Raw genomic sequence first — 13,101 nt, 5'->3', positions numbered from 1 at the left:
TGCCTAGGTCACCCTTCCGGGTTTTCGACCCAGTTAGCCTCTCGGGGGTAGTATTTCTTCAACTTGTCCATGTTGATCGGTTGGGAAAATTCTAGGCCATCCAGGTCCGTGAGAATGACAGCTCCACACGACCAGATAGTTTTGATGATATAAGGACCAGTCCAATTGGGTCTAAACTTGCCCCTTGGGTCATGGATGGGAGCTCGGTTGTCTTTTAGCACCAAATCCCCTTTTTTCACCAAATCCCCTTTTTTGAGATTCCAGGACTTAACCTTCTTGTTAAAATCCCTAGCAATCTAACGTTGATAGCCCTAAACATGGTACAATGCTTTCAACCTTCTCTCATCAAACAACATCAGTTCTTCGAACCTACTTTGTTGCCAGTCTGCCTCTACTATTTGGGACTCTGCCATAACTCACAGCGACAGAACTTCGATTTCGATTAGCAGAACAGCTTTCATCCCATAGACAAGAGAATAAGGAGTTGCCCCTATAGACGTCTGGACTGAAGTTCTGTAGCCCTAGAGTGCAAATGGCAATTTATCTGGCCAGTCCCGATAGGTCTCTGTAGACACCCCATTTTTGACCGTCCTCAAGACTTGGACGTTATCGTTTGAACACTCGATGATCATCTATGTTTGTGTTCATTTTGAGTACTCAGAGGTCTCGGTTGCGCGTCTTGCCTCAAGATCTATCAACTTGTTTGTTTTATGCTTGGTTGTGAACCAAACACTTGTGTTTTTGGCTTCTGAGGGAAGAGGGTGGCTTGTTGGCCATCCCCTCAACCCACCGGCCAGGTTTTGAAGCCACCGACCCCTTTTTATTGCCATCGGCCAAGTGTATTGGCCGATCGTCACTTTTGTTGGTCGGTCGGCCACCTTTGTTGGTCAATCGGCCATTTTTGCTGCCCGAACGTTGTTCATCTCCTTTATGCAGATATTTTATGCCAGCTGGATTAGATGGCATGCACATTTGCTCCTGTCCATACACGTGTATGGAGCGATTTGCTTCTTACTTAGCTTCTCTTAGAAGCTTTGCAAATTGAACCTCTATAAAGAGGGAGCTCCTCCTCCCTCCTCCAGGGTTCAAAAAAATTGTTCTTGAGAGGATAGATATAGTATTGTATCTATATTTCCTTGTTTAGTCTTGTTTGGTGCTCAAAAGTGTGTTATTGTCTTACTATTGTGCACAAACACACACTAGAACACCATCCTCTTGAAGCTGAGGTCCCTTGAGGTTGATTTTAGTTTTCTTGGGTTGGTTTAAACTCAAAAAACCTGCTGGAGCTTTGTTCCTGAAGAGGTTCTACAAGGGTGAGTTCCTTGCTTTAAATACCCATTTCTTGCTTAAGCTTTTAGCCTATCTTACATATTGTTTGAAGCTTCCACTATAACTGACAAAAGTTTTGATTTTGTGTGCTTTAGAACTTTGTTTAAGGTCATTTTGAGGTTTGGGGTTGTCCCCCTCCCCCCTACCTTTAAGGCCTTGTTAGGCCTTGTTTTAGTCCACCCATTTTGGCCATTGTTCTTAGCTTTGCATGAACAATGGCCAAAATAGGAGAGGGTCATCCCCTCTCCTTGTTGTCTTGAATGCTTGCATAAATGGCTTATGTAGGTAGCATGTGTGCTTAGCTTGTTTAGCTTCATTTCAGCATGTATTAGGCTTTGTTTGCCCATAATACACCTCTGTTTTGAGTTGCTTTGATGGCCTCTTACATGCTTCATAAACTTGCTTTGCACTCCCATGATTTGCCTTAACATGCACCATGTTGTAACATGTCTTTTTAGCATGATTTTGGCTCAACTTCATGAAGCTTCTAGCTTCGTTTTAACATGCTAAAGCTCTGATTTTGGTTGTTTTGGTCGTTCATGAATTGCTTTGTATAGCCACCATGTAATATAGCTTGTAGGCTTTGAGTATTGAATCCTTTGACATGCTTTACTGGGGCCATTTCAGTGGTTTGGCATCACTTATTATGTTATTTTAGTCCATATAGTATGCTCAAATACTTGCATTCATCACCTATTCCATGCTTTGGATAGTTTGTGTGCCATGCCTCATGAGTGTGTCATTGTGTATGCCATCATGATTAGGCCTTTGGGATGCCATCTAAGTGGGTTTTCAGGCTCATTCTAGCATGCCACAACTCTAATTTTGGTAGCTTAAATCATACCATGTTTGGTTGCCTTAGGTGTAGTGTAACACCTCTTTGGTGGCTTTGCATGCCTCATGTTTTGGGAGTTGTGTTCTAGCATGTTTTGGCCTCATTCCTCGCATGTTTTAGGCTCATTTGGACCTGCCTTTGGACTATTTTAAGTCCTATTGGCCCTTTGGGGATTGCTTTGCATAGCCATGGTTTGAACCCTTTGGTTAGCTTCAAGCTCTAAGCTTTCTTGCATGCTTTGCTTGCCTTGTTTGATTGGTTTGGCACCCTTCCTAACATGATTTCAGAGCTTAACATGTTTGTTACATGCCCATGTTTATCCTCTTTTAAGTATGCTTAAGAGTTGCTCTACTAGGCTTAAGAGTTAGGCCAATTGGCATGCATGTTTGTATGTGATTTTGTCCCTTATCCCTTAGCATATTGGCCACTAATTTGGACCTATTTGAGAGCTGTCCATATCGGTTTAAGTCCATCCTTTGCACGTTGTCGCATTCTTGCCTTGCATGTTGTTACATTCTTGGCCTTTTAACATGTTGTTACACGTTTAAGTGGTATTGCATTTGGCATGCATCTCTTGTTAAGTTGCTTAACATGTTGTCACAGGTTTGCTTCACATGTTGTTGCATGTTTGTCATTGGCATTGTTGTTACATGCCTTGCATGCTTATTTGTTTGTGTTGTACGCCTATTGCACATTGTTTGTTTGCATGCTCATGTCGAATTAGCTAGCTTGCATGTCTTGGTTGCATAACATTAAGCATGCATCCCTTGCCTCTAGATCAACCATGATAGAGGTTGGGGCCCCCTTATGTGTTTATATGCATTTCATTTGATATAAATTGCACACTTTGCTTCTTTGGCCATCATACATCGAGATGCGTGATTGGTGGCCCGAGGGTCGAAGACTACACTCCTTTGATTCTCAAACATGATAAGGAGGGTGGTTGTGCACACATTGCTTTGAAAATGTATTGCCATGCTCTGTTTGCCCTATGTTGTAGCAAAACAGGATTCTGCAGGAAGAGATGGTTGGTCGGCTATCTTCAGTGCTGATCGGCCATGAATTGTTGGCTGAGACCCATACTTTTGGTCGATGACCATCTTCCAATGGCCGGTGGTTTTTCCCTTTGGTCGATGACCTCCCTAAATGCTCAGAAGGTGGTTCAGAAGCATCCTAGGGACTTGTGAAGTCTTCAGAGGTGCAGAGCAGTGCAGACAGACGCAATATGTGGCATGGCGATGGATTTCCAAGCGGAGCCAAGCATGCATGCATTCGACCCTCTTCCCGAGGCTATTTTTACGGTCTTCATAGCTTAATTGATCTGCTTAATTAGTTAAGTGTTGTGTAATAATTAATTAGCTTGTTAGTTAGTTAATTATGTAATTTGTATTATTCTTTCGGTCCCTCCCTCGAGAGGGCGCAATTTTGTAATAAGCGTGCGTGTGTGTGTGTAGACACCCCATTTTTGACCGTCCTCAAGACTTGGATGTCACCGTTTGAACACTCGGTGATCATCCATGTTTGTGTTCATCCTGAGTTCTCGGAGGTCTCGGCCACGCATCTTGCCTCAAGACCACCCGACTTGCCTGTTTTATGTTTGGTTTTGCACCAAGCACCTGTTGTTTTGCTTCTGAGGGTAGAGGAAGGCTTGTTGGCCATCCCCACACCTCACCGGCCTTGGCTTGAGGCCACCGGCCCCGTTTTGTTGCTACCGGCCATTGGTGATGGCCAGTCGGCACTTTTTCTGGTCGGTCGACCATTGATTTGGTCAATTTGTCATTTTTGGCTGGTCAACCACTGTGCATCTGCTTTTGGCAGATATTTTATGCCAGTTGTGGTAGTTGGCATACACTTTGCACCCCTTCCATACACGTGTATGGAGGGATTTCACTCTTGCTTAGCTTGTTTTGTTAGCTTTGCAAGAGTTGGAATTCTATAAGAGGAGGGCTTCTCCTCCCTCCTCAAGGGTTCCAAAAAATTCCAGAGCTCTGAGATTAGGGTTAGGGTTTGTGTATCTAGCCGTCTCTATATCTCCCTCTCCTTTTGAGTTGTGTGTGTATAAGTGTGTGTTTGTTCTTACTTTTGTGCACAAACACCTACCATTACACTATACCTTGGTTGCTAAGGTGCCAAAGGGTTGTCCTTGAAGTTTTTGAGCTGGTTTTGACCTAAAGAAGGGGTTGGAGTGGTTTTTGTGAAAAAGGTCTTCAAGGGTAAGAACTTTACCCCTTTATTCTCCATTTTTTCTTAGGCTTTTAGCCATCCTTGTATTTATTTTTAATCTTAGTCTATAACTAATAAAAGTTCTGATTTTGAGTGCTTAAAATAGTTATTTAAGGTCACTTTGGTGTTTGGGGTTGTTTGATCCCTCTTAGGCCTTGTTTGGCCTCATTTTTTGTGCATTTTTGGTGAGCTCCGGGACCACCTTGTCTTGGCATTCCCACCACTGAAATCCAGAGGGATTTCAGTGGTGGGGATGGTGCTTTAAGGTCCTAAGAAGGAGAGGGCCATCCCCTCTCCTTGTTGTCTTCAATAATGGTCATTTTAGCCTCATGTGTGAGCACCTTGATTAAGTCCATGTTAGCCATGTCTTAGCTGATATTTAGTGTTATTTTACCATGATATAGCACTATTTTAAGTTGGTTTGGACACACCATGCATGCTTTGCATACTTGTCTTGTAATGCCATGAAATTGCCTTAACATGCTTTGTGCTTTGAGCCTTGTTTTTAGCATGATTTTGGCTTAGCTTTGTGAAGCTTTTATGCATGTTTTGATGTGCTTGAGGTCTGATTTTGGTTATTTGGGTCATCCATGACTTGCTTTGTGTAGCTACCATGCAAACTCCCTTGTAGGCCTTAAGTGCTGGCCCCTCTAGCATGCTCTCCTTGCATTATTTCAGTGGTTTGGCACCACTTATCATGTCATTTCAGTCCATATAGCATGCTTGTATACTTGCATTTATCGCTCCTTTGATGCTTCAAAAGGTCTGTGTTTTATGCTCCATGTTTGGACTTTTGTGTATGCCTTTAGATTTAGGCCATTTAGATGCCATCTAGGTGTGTCTTTGGTCTTGTTCAGACCTGCATTGGGACTGTTTTAGGTCCCGATGGCCCTTTGGGGCTTGCTTCATATAGCCTTCGTTTGAGTCTCGTGGCTAGTTTTCAAGTTTGGGCTTGGTTGCATGCTTTGACTGCTTTGTTTAGTTGGTTTGCCACCATCCTTAACATGATTTTCAGAGTTTATCATGCTTATCATTTGTCCATGTTCATCTCCTTTTAAGTGTGCTTAAAAGTCCCCTCTCTATGCTTAAGTCTTGAACCATGTATCTATGCATGTTTGTATGTACATTTGCCTTCATGTGCTTGGCATATTGGCCACTGTTTTGGGCTTATTTGAGAGCCGCCCAAATTAGTTTTAGTCCATCCTTCGCATGTTGTTGCATGCTCACCTTGCGTGTTGTTGCATGTTTGGCCTATCGCATGATGTTGCATGTTTGAATCACATTGCATTTGGCATGCATTCTTCCTTTTGTTTTGGTTGCTTAACATGTTACATGTCTTGCATGTTTGCATGTTTACATTGCATCTTGCATGCTTGTTAGCTTGCATCCTTGCTACTTGCTTGCATGTTTGCGTGTGTGTTCACATGCTCATGTTGCATACCTAGCTCACATGCCTAGGTTGCATTGCATTTGGCATGCATGCCTTGCCTCTTGAATTGATTATGATAGGGGTTTGCCTATTGTGTGTTTATGTGCATTACATTTGACATCAAAATGCATACTTGACTTTTTGGACCATCACGCATTGAAATGCGCGATTGGTGGTCCGAGGGTCGAGTACCATACTCCCCTGAGTCTTAAACATGATAGGGAGAGTGGTTGTGCAAACATTTGCTTTGAAATGCATTGCCATGTCTTGCCTGCCCTCTGATGCTGTCAAAACAGAGTTCTGCAGGAATGGATGGTCGACCGACCACATTGAGAGCCGATCGACCAACAATGGATGCCCGAGAGCTCAATAGATGGTCGATGACCATTTTACCACGGCCGATGGTGTTTCCTCTTGGCCGGTGACCTTCCACAGTGATCAGGGAGTGGTGTTGAAGCATCCTTGGGACTTGTGCAGTCTTCAGAGAGGCAGAGCAATGTAAACAGAGGCAGCTTGTGCATGGCGACGGATTTATGAGCAAAGTCAAGCATTCACGCATATGTTCCTCTCCCCAAGGCTGTTTATTGTTTTCTTAACTTAATTAATTTGTTAATTAGTTTAGTAATTTGTAATAATTAATTAGCTTGTTAGTTAGTTAATTTGTACTATTCTTTCGGACCCTCCGAGCGAGGGCGAATTTGTAATAAGTGTGCGTGTGTGTGTGAATGTCTTCCCACCCTACGTCTTTCTCCCTTTTACTTACCTACTTTTGATGGTTAGTATTAGGGCATATTTCAATTAGCATCCTTATGCTATGCATGCGTGCATTCATTCATTTGTATTGCATGCACCGGGCTCGGCGCATCATACTAATTGCATAGTATTTCAAATCTAACTTGAATACATGTTATCTGCTGCATTTCACATGCCATCTACAGATTAGCCGAGCCTATTCTAGTTGCATTTTGCCTGCGATGCATTAGCCATCTTAATATGGACTTGGATCATACATTTGATTACTAACATGTTCCTTGTTTTGGCTTGAAGTACTAGGTGAGTGTTTATGCTTTAGCATCTCGCATGAGTGTGAATGTTAACATGAAAGCATGCTTGCAATGAGGCTAACTGCTTAGTTGATTTACTGCCTAAATGTCTGTGGGTGAAGGTTGGATTGCTTGAGTTGGAACAACTCGTTGAAATCCACGTTTCAGCCTACTTGCGAGTAGCAAAATTCAAACAATCTTTCAAACGAGCGGATATGCAATGCTTTGTACCAAATTAGGCAATCTAGTCTATACTTTTGTGTTGTGCGCATCACATAATAAGATTAGCTAATTAACCGGAATAAGAGCACATAATGTTTTCAAAAATCGATATCATGGTTAGTAGAGGCCGATCTTTGATTGGGCGAGTGGGGGTGCTCATAGCTGACCTTCCCCAATCGTACCCAAGTTCCCGAGCCGAGGCAACTTTGGTGATAACGGACACGTGGCCTTAGACAACGAGTCAAGGTTTCCTAAATTCCCCCAAAAATAAAATATTTAGGTGGCGACTCTGTATCTGGCAAAGTAGTCCATGTTTGGCACTTCTTTACAAAAATCAGTTTTCCGAAACGATTTGTCGAATTTGGACTCTTTGGTGATTTATCAGTCTTGCATTGCACTTTGCGAGATTAGATACAGAACCGTGACATTGAGTCCGAACTGTAGTACGCCCAAATGAACAGAACGGGGGATTTCCCCCAGGACGTTCGGGGACATCTACAGTGTGATGCATGTCTTCCAACCCCACGTCTTTCTCCTTTTTACTTAACCGCTTATGATGGTTAGTTCTAGGGCATATTTCATTTAGCATCCTTATGCTATGCATGTTTGCATCCATTCATCTGTATTGCATGCACCGGGCTCGGCGCATCATACTAACTGCATTGTATTTCAATTCCAAGTTGAATACATGTATCGAATTGTCACATCTCATATGCCATTTTAGATTAGCCGAGCCTATTCTAGATGCATTTTGCATGCGATGCATCAGCCATTCTAACATGAACTAGGATCATGCATTGATTACTAACTTGTTCTTTGTTTTGGCTCGGAGTACACTGTGAGTGTTTATGCTTTAACATCATGCATGTGTGTCATTGATTGCCATGAAAGCATGCTTGCCATGAGGCTAACTTCTTAGTTGATATAAACTGCCTGAATGCCTGTGGGTAAAGGTTGGATTGCTCCAATTGGGACAGTTCATTGAAATCCGTATTTTAGCCTACTTACGTGTAGCAAACCTCAAATCATTTCCAAACAAACGGATATGCAATGCTTTGTTCCAAATTAGGCGATCTAGTCTATACTTGTTTTGCTGTGCGCATCACATAGTAATTCTAGCTAATTAACCGAAATAAGAACACATGTGTTTTCAAAAACTAGATATCATGTTTAGTACAGGCCGATCTTTGATAGGGCGAGCGGGGGTGCTCATAGCTGACCTTCCCCAATCGTACCCAAGTTCTCGAGCCGAGGCAACTTTGGTAATGACGGACACGTGGCCTTAGGCACGAGTCAGGGTTTCCTAAATTCTGCCAAAACAAAATATTTAGGTGGCGACTCTGTATCTGGCAAAGCAGTCCATGTTTGGCACTTCTTTCTTAAAAATCAGTTTTCCAAAATGATTTGTCAGATTTGGACTCTTTGGTGATTTATCAATCTCACATCGCACATTGTGAGATCAGATTAAGAACCATGACAATTTGAGTTCGAACTGTAGGACTGAGGCCCACGGGGTGCGTCTACAATCTCAACCATCTTCTGCAAAATATGCTTGATGTTCTTGTTGGTGGCCTCAACAGCTCCGTTGGTTTGCAGCCGGTATGTAGATGACTGATGGGAAGCCACATTGTATTTCTCTAGCAAGTCAATCACTTCTTTCTTGAAGTGGGAGCCATTATCTGATATAATCTCGTTTGGGACTCCGTATCGGCAAATGATATTGTTTTGGATGAACTTAGCCACATGCATTGCTTTCAACATTGCATAGGACTAAGCTTCCACCCACTTTGTGAAGAAATCAATTGTCACCAGAATGTATTCACGCCCATTCGACCCTTTTGGTGTAACTGCGTCGATGACGTCGATTCCCTAGACTGAGAAAGGCCATGGCGAAGTCATATTGTACAGCTTCGATGGCGGGATATTCATGCGATTGGCATGAATTTAGCATTTGTGGCATCGCTGAACAAAACTAATACAATCCTCCACCATGGTAGACAAGTAGTAACCTTGCCTGAGAATCTTCCGAGTTCACATTACTTTGTTCATGTGCGTTCCGCACTCTCCTCCATGGCTGGCCTCCATCAGGCGCCTTGATTCCTCTACTTCGACACCTAACTTGTGCATTCCCAAATGACCTCTCTTGCACAGTTTACCTTCACAAATGACAAATTGAACGACCATTTGCTGTATTGCCCTTTTGTCCTTGGCATTTGCCCCTGGTGGATAAACCTTATTTTCTAAGAAGTTCCAGATATCGTAGTACCAAGGGTTTTGATCTTGCGCTTCATCTATTGCGGCGATAGTCTCATAGGCTGGCATATATCTCTGCTCAATGATGATCAGACGCATCCAAACTCCCAGCAGGATGTCTATCATAGAAGATAAAGTTGATAAGGTGTCAGCGAACCTGTTGTTCTCTCTCAGTAGATGCGTGAAAGTCAATTTTTCAAACCTAAGAATCAGAACGTCCAGGGTCTCGTGATGGATTTTCATCTTTTCTTCTTTGACCTTCCAGCCTCCATTTTCTTGAGAAACAACTAGGTTTGAGTCCCCGACGACGTCCAACCATTTTGCCCCTAGTTCCAGGACGGTTTCCAAACCAGCGATACACGCTTCATGCTTTGCTTTGTTGTTAGAGACCTTGAACCAAAGCTTAAAGGCTAAAGGTATATGGGAGTCATCGAGTGCTATCAGCAACACATCTATCCTATAACCATATTGATTGGATGCTCCGTCAAAGTACATTGTCCAAGTCTCTTCCTTGACTTGTAAAATAGCTTCATTTGGAAACGAGTATTCTACCACTTTATTCCCTTCTACCGGGTGATCTGCCAGGAACTCCTGTACTGCTCTTCCCTTAACCGACTTGCGGGTATCATACTTAAGATCGAATTTGGAGAGAAAAAGAAACCAACGGGCTAGCCTACCTGTAAGCGCTGGTTTCTTAAAGAGATATTTGATGGGATCTAATCTCGAAACCAAAATTACGGAGTGAGCTAACAAGTAGTGCCTCAACTTCCTGGTAGCCCACACCAAGGCTACGCAATATTTCTCCAACGAGGTGTAGCGGGTCTCATAATCTAGCATTTTCTTACTCAAATAGTAGATGGCTTTCTCCACCCTATCCTCAGATTTTTGAGCAAGCACACATCCCATTGTGGCGTCCATTATTGATAGCTATAAAATCAAACGCTTCCCCGGCTTTGGCAACGACAACACATGTAGGTTCTGAAGGTACTGCTTAATCTGCTCAAAAGTGAATTGACATCGATCATCCTATCGGAATTTCTTTCCTTTCTTTAGGAGACCAAAAACTGGTTCACGAGTCAAGGTTAATTTAGAGATAAACCGTCTTATGAATTGCACTTTACCCAGAAAGCCTCGCACCTCCTTTTCAGTCCTTGGTGGTGGCATTTCTAGGATAGCCTTGATTTTGGAAGGATCTACCTCGATGCCCCTCTGTGTGATCAAGAAACCCAACATTTTCCCTACTGTCAAGCCAAAAGTACACTTCTGTGGATTCAACCTCAATCTGTATTCTCTAATCCGTTGAAAGAATTTCTTCAAGGCGAAGTAGTGGGCCTCTCTTTCTTTGGACTTGACAATCATGTCATCAACATACACCTCAACCTCTTTGTGGATCATATCATGCAGAATGGTGGTTGCAACCCTTTGATAGGTAGCCTCGGCATTCTTCAGCCCAAATGGTATCACCCTATAGCAGTAGGTTCCCCACGGCGTAGTGAAGGCGATTCTGTCTCTGTCTTCGGGTGCCATCCGAATCTGGTTATACCCAGAAAACCCATCCACGAAGGAAAACAATGCATCACCCACAGTGAAGTCCACTATGCGGTAGAGGAAAGTCATCCTTCGAACTGGCTTTGTTCAAATCTCTAAAGTCCACACACACCCGAATTCTATTATGTTTCTTCGGCACTAAGACGATGTTGGCCAACCAAATTGGATACTCAGATGCTAGCAAGAACCCTAAGTCAATCTGCTTGGTGACCTCTTCCTTAATATTCAGAGCCCAATCCGAGCATATTCTCTGTAGCTTCTGTTTGACGGGTCGGGCCTCGGGGTCGAGAGGGTTCCAATGCTATACAATCTCAGGATTGATTCCAGCATGTCTTCATAAGACCACGCGAAAACATCTTTGAAATCTTTTAATAAAGCAACTAAGCACTCGCGCTCCTCTGAAGACAACGTGGACCCGATCTAGACCAGATGTGAATCCTTCTCAGTACCCACATTAATAATAATGATTTCAACCGAAAGGGATTTTACAAACCTCTCATTTTCTTGATTAATCAAGTTTTTCAAAACCAGAGGAATTTCTTCCTCATCGTTTTCATTAACATTTTGAAAATCTTGGTCAATGCAATAAACAAGCGGCATAGAGAAATACTCAAAATCTGCAGTGGCATTCTTATTCATAAAGTCTAGCTCATCCAGCTCTTCAGTTACAACCGACTCAAAAGAAAAAGAAAAGGACGACCTAAACAAGACCTTCGCATCTGGGTTACCACACCTAGGAATACCGAACTTAGACGTAGAAGAACCGGAATCTGATTTCGACTCCATAGACTCTGTGGAATCAGATTCTAGCTCACTACCCGACTCTGAACTAGACAGGCAGCCCTCCTCTAGCTGCAATGAGAGATGGTGCCTCAAATGCATCCAAAATGCTGCTAGAAGGGTTCACACCCGGTTGGTCCCCAATCATGGAGATGGTAAGGTTATCTCCTAAGCTCTTTGAGTCGGCCGGAGAATCTAAAAGGAGACATGCTAGTGCTGCCCCTATTCCCAGCTCGTTGTTGTCTGAGTTGCTGTCCATGCTCTGTTCAGCTTCAGCAGTTGGTTTAGCCTTTTTCTCGGCATCCATGTCTTGCAACTGTAGGTCAGAGAAGATTTCAAAACCGGGGACACGTTGCTTCGCAGAATTCATCCAGGGCTTGGGAAAGCCATAAAATGGGAAGTCCTCTCCCTCCCAAACAAAGTGACCATTCAACGTTCCCTAGATCACCTTGTGATTAAGCTCATAGCGTTTCCTAGCCTACTTGGCTCTAGCTCTACCTGTCATTTCTTCTCTTTTCCTGGCCCAATCATCTTTGGTAGGTGTATAGCCAAGACCAAAGGCCTGTGGATTACGTGGCACATCGGCTAATGCTGTGACGCCTTTTCGGCCACTCCTTCCCAGTCTCATTCCTAGCACATGTTGGAGTTTGTCATGAAATAGACTGATTGGGTGCTGACATACATGCCCTCAATACCTAGCAAGATGGACTGCACTACTCGGGCCTCAGCTAGAGTAAACCCTGAAAAGAAAACATCCTCCTCACTATGGTCAATTTTCAATATAGGTGTAGTTACCTCTGGTGGAGGATGTATGGACGAATTCCCGAACACAATAGCCACTCCCTTCCCGTGAGGGTATTTTAGCATTTGATGGAGGGTTGAAGAGACTGCTTTTACCTAATGCAGCCAGGGCCTCTCTAGTAGTAGGTTGAAAGTGGCCAGCACATCCAGGACGTGAAACTCAATATCCTGTTGAGCTGGGCCCACTTGAACTCTGATCTATACCATGCCCATAACCTCTCTGTTAATATTATCGTACGCCCGAATCACTTGGGCTGTAGGCACAAAATTTGTTGGTTTCAAGGCGATGCCATAAGCTGTGCGAGAAGGAAAGATGTTGATAGCTGATCCGATGTCGACCAATACCACTAGCACACACTTTTCTCTGCACTCAACTGATTTATACAGAGGTTTGTTGTGTGCTGAGCCTTTTAGTGGGAGTTCCTTGTCCGAGAAGGTTAAAGTTGGCGCAGCGCCTCGTAGGAAAGCCAATCCCACAAGTTGTTCAGGAGTCATGTCTATGGACAACTTAGCCCTGTCCATCGCTGATAGTACAGCCTGTCGATGCACTCGAGAATCCATAAGCAGAGCCTTGATTAAAATATCGGCTTGAATTTTCTTTAGCTATTTCAGCACCGCCTCTTCTTCCAACTATTTTT

Source organism: Camellia sinensis, chromosome 4 (genome assembly GCF_055761805.1).
Source record: "Camellia sinensis isolate YWXY chromosome 4, ASM5576180v1, whole genome shotgun sequence".
NCBI lineage: Eukaryota > Viridiplantae > Streptophyta > Magnoliopsida > Ericales > Theaceae > Camellia > Camellia sinensis.
This window is presented reverse-complemented; position numbering follows the sequence as displayed.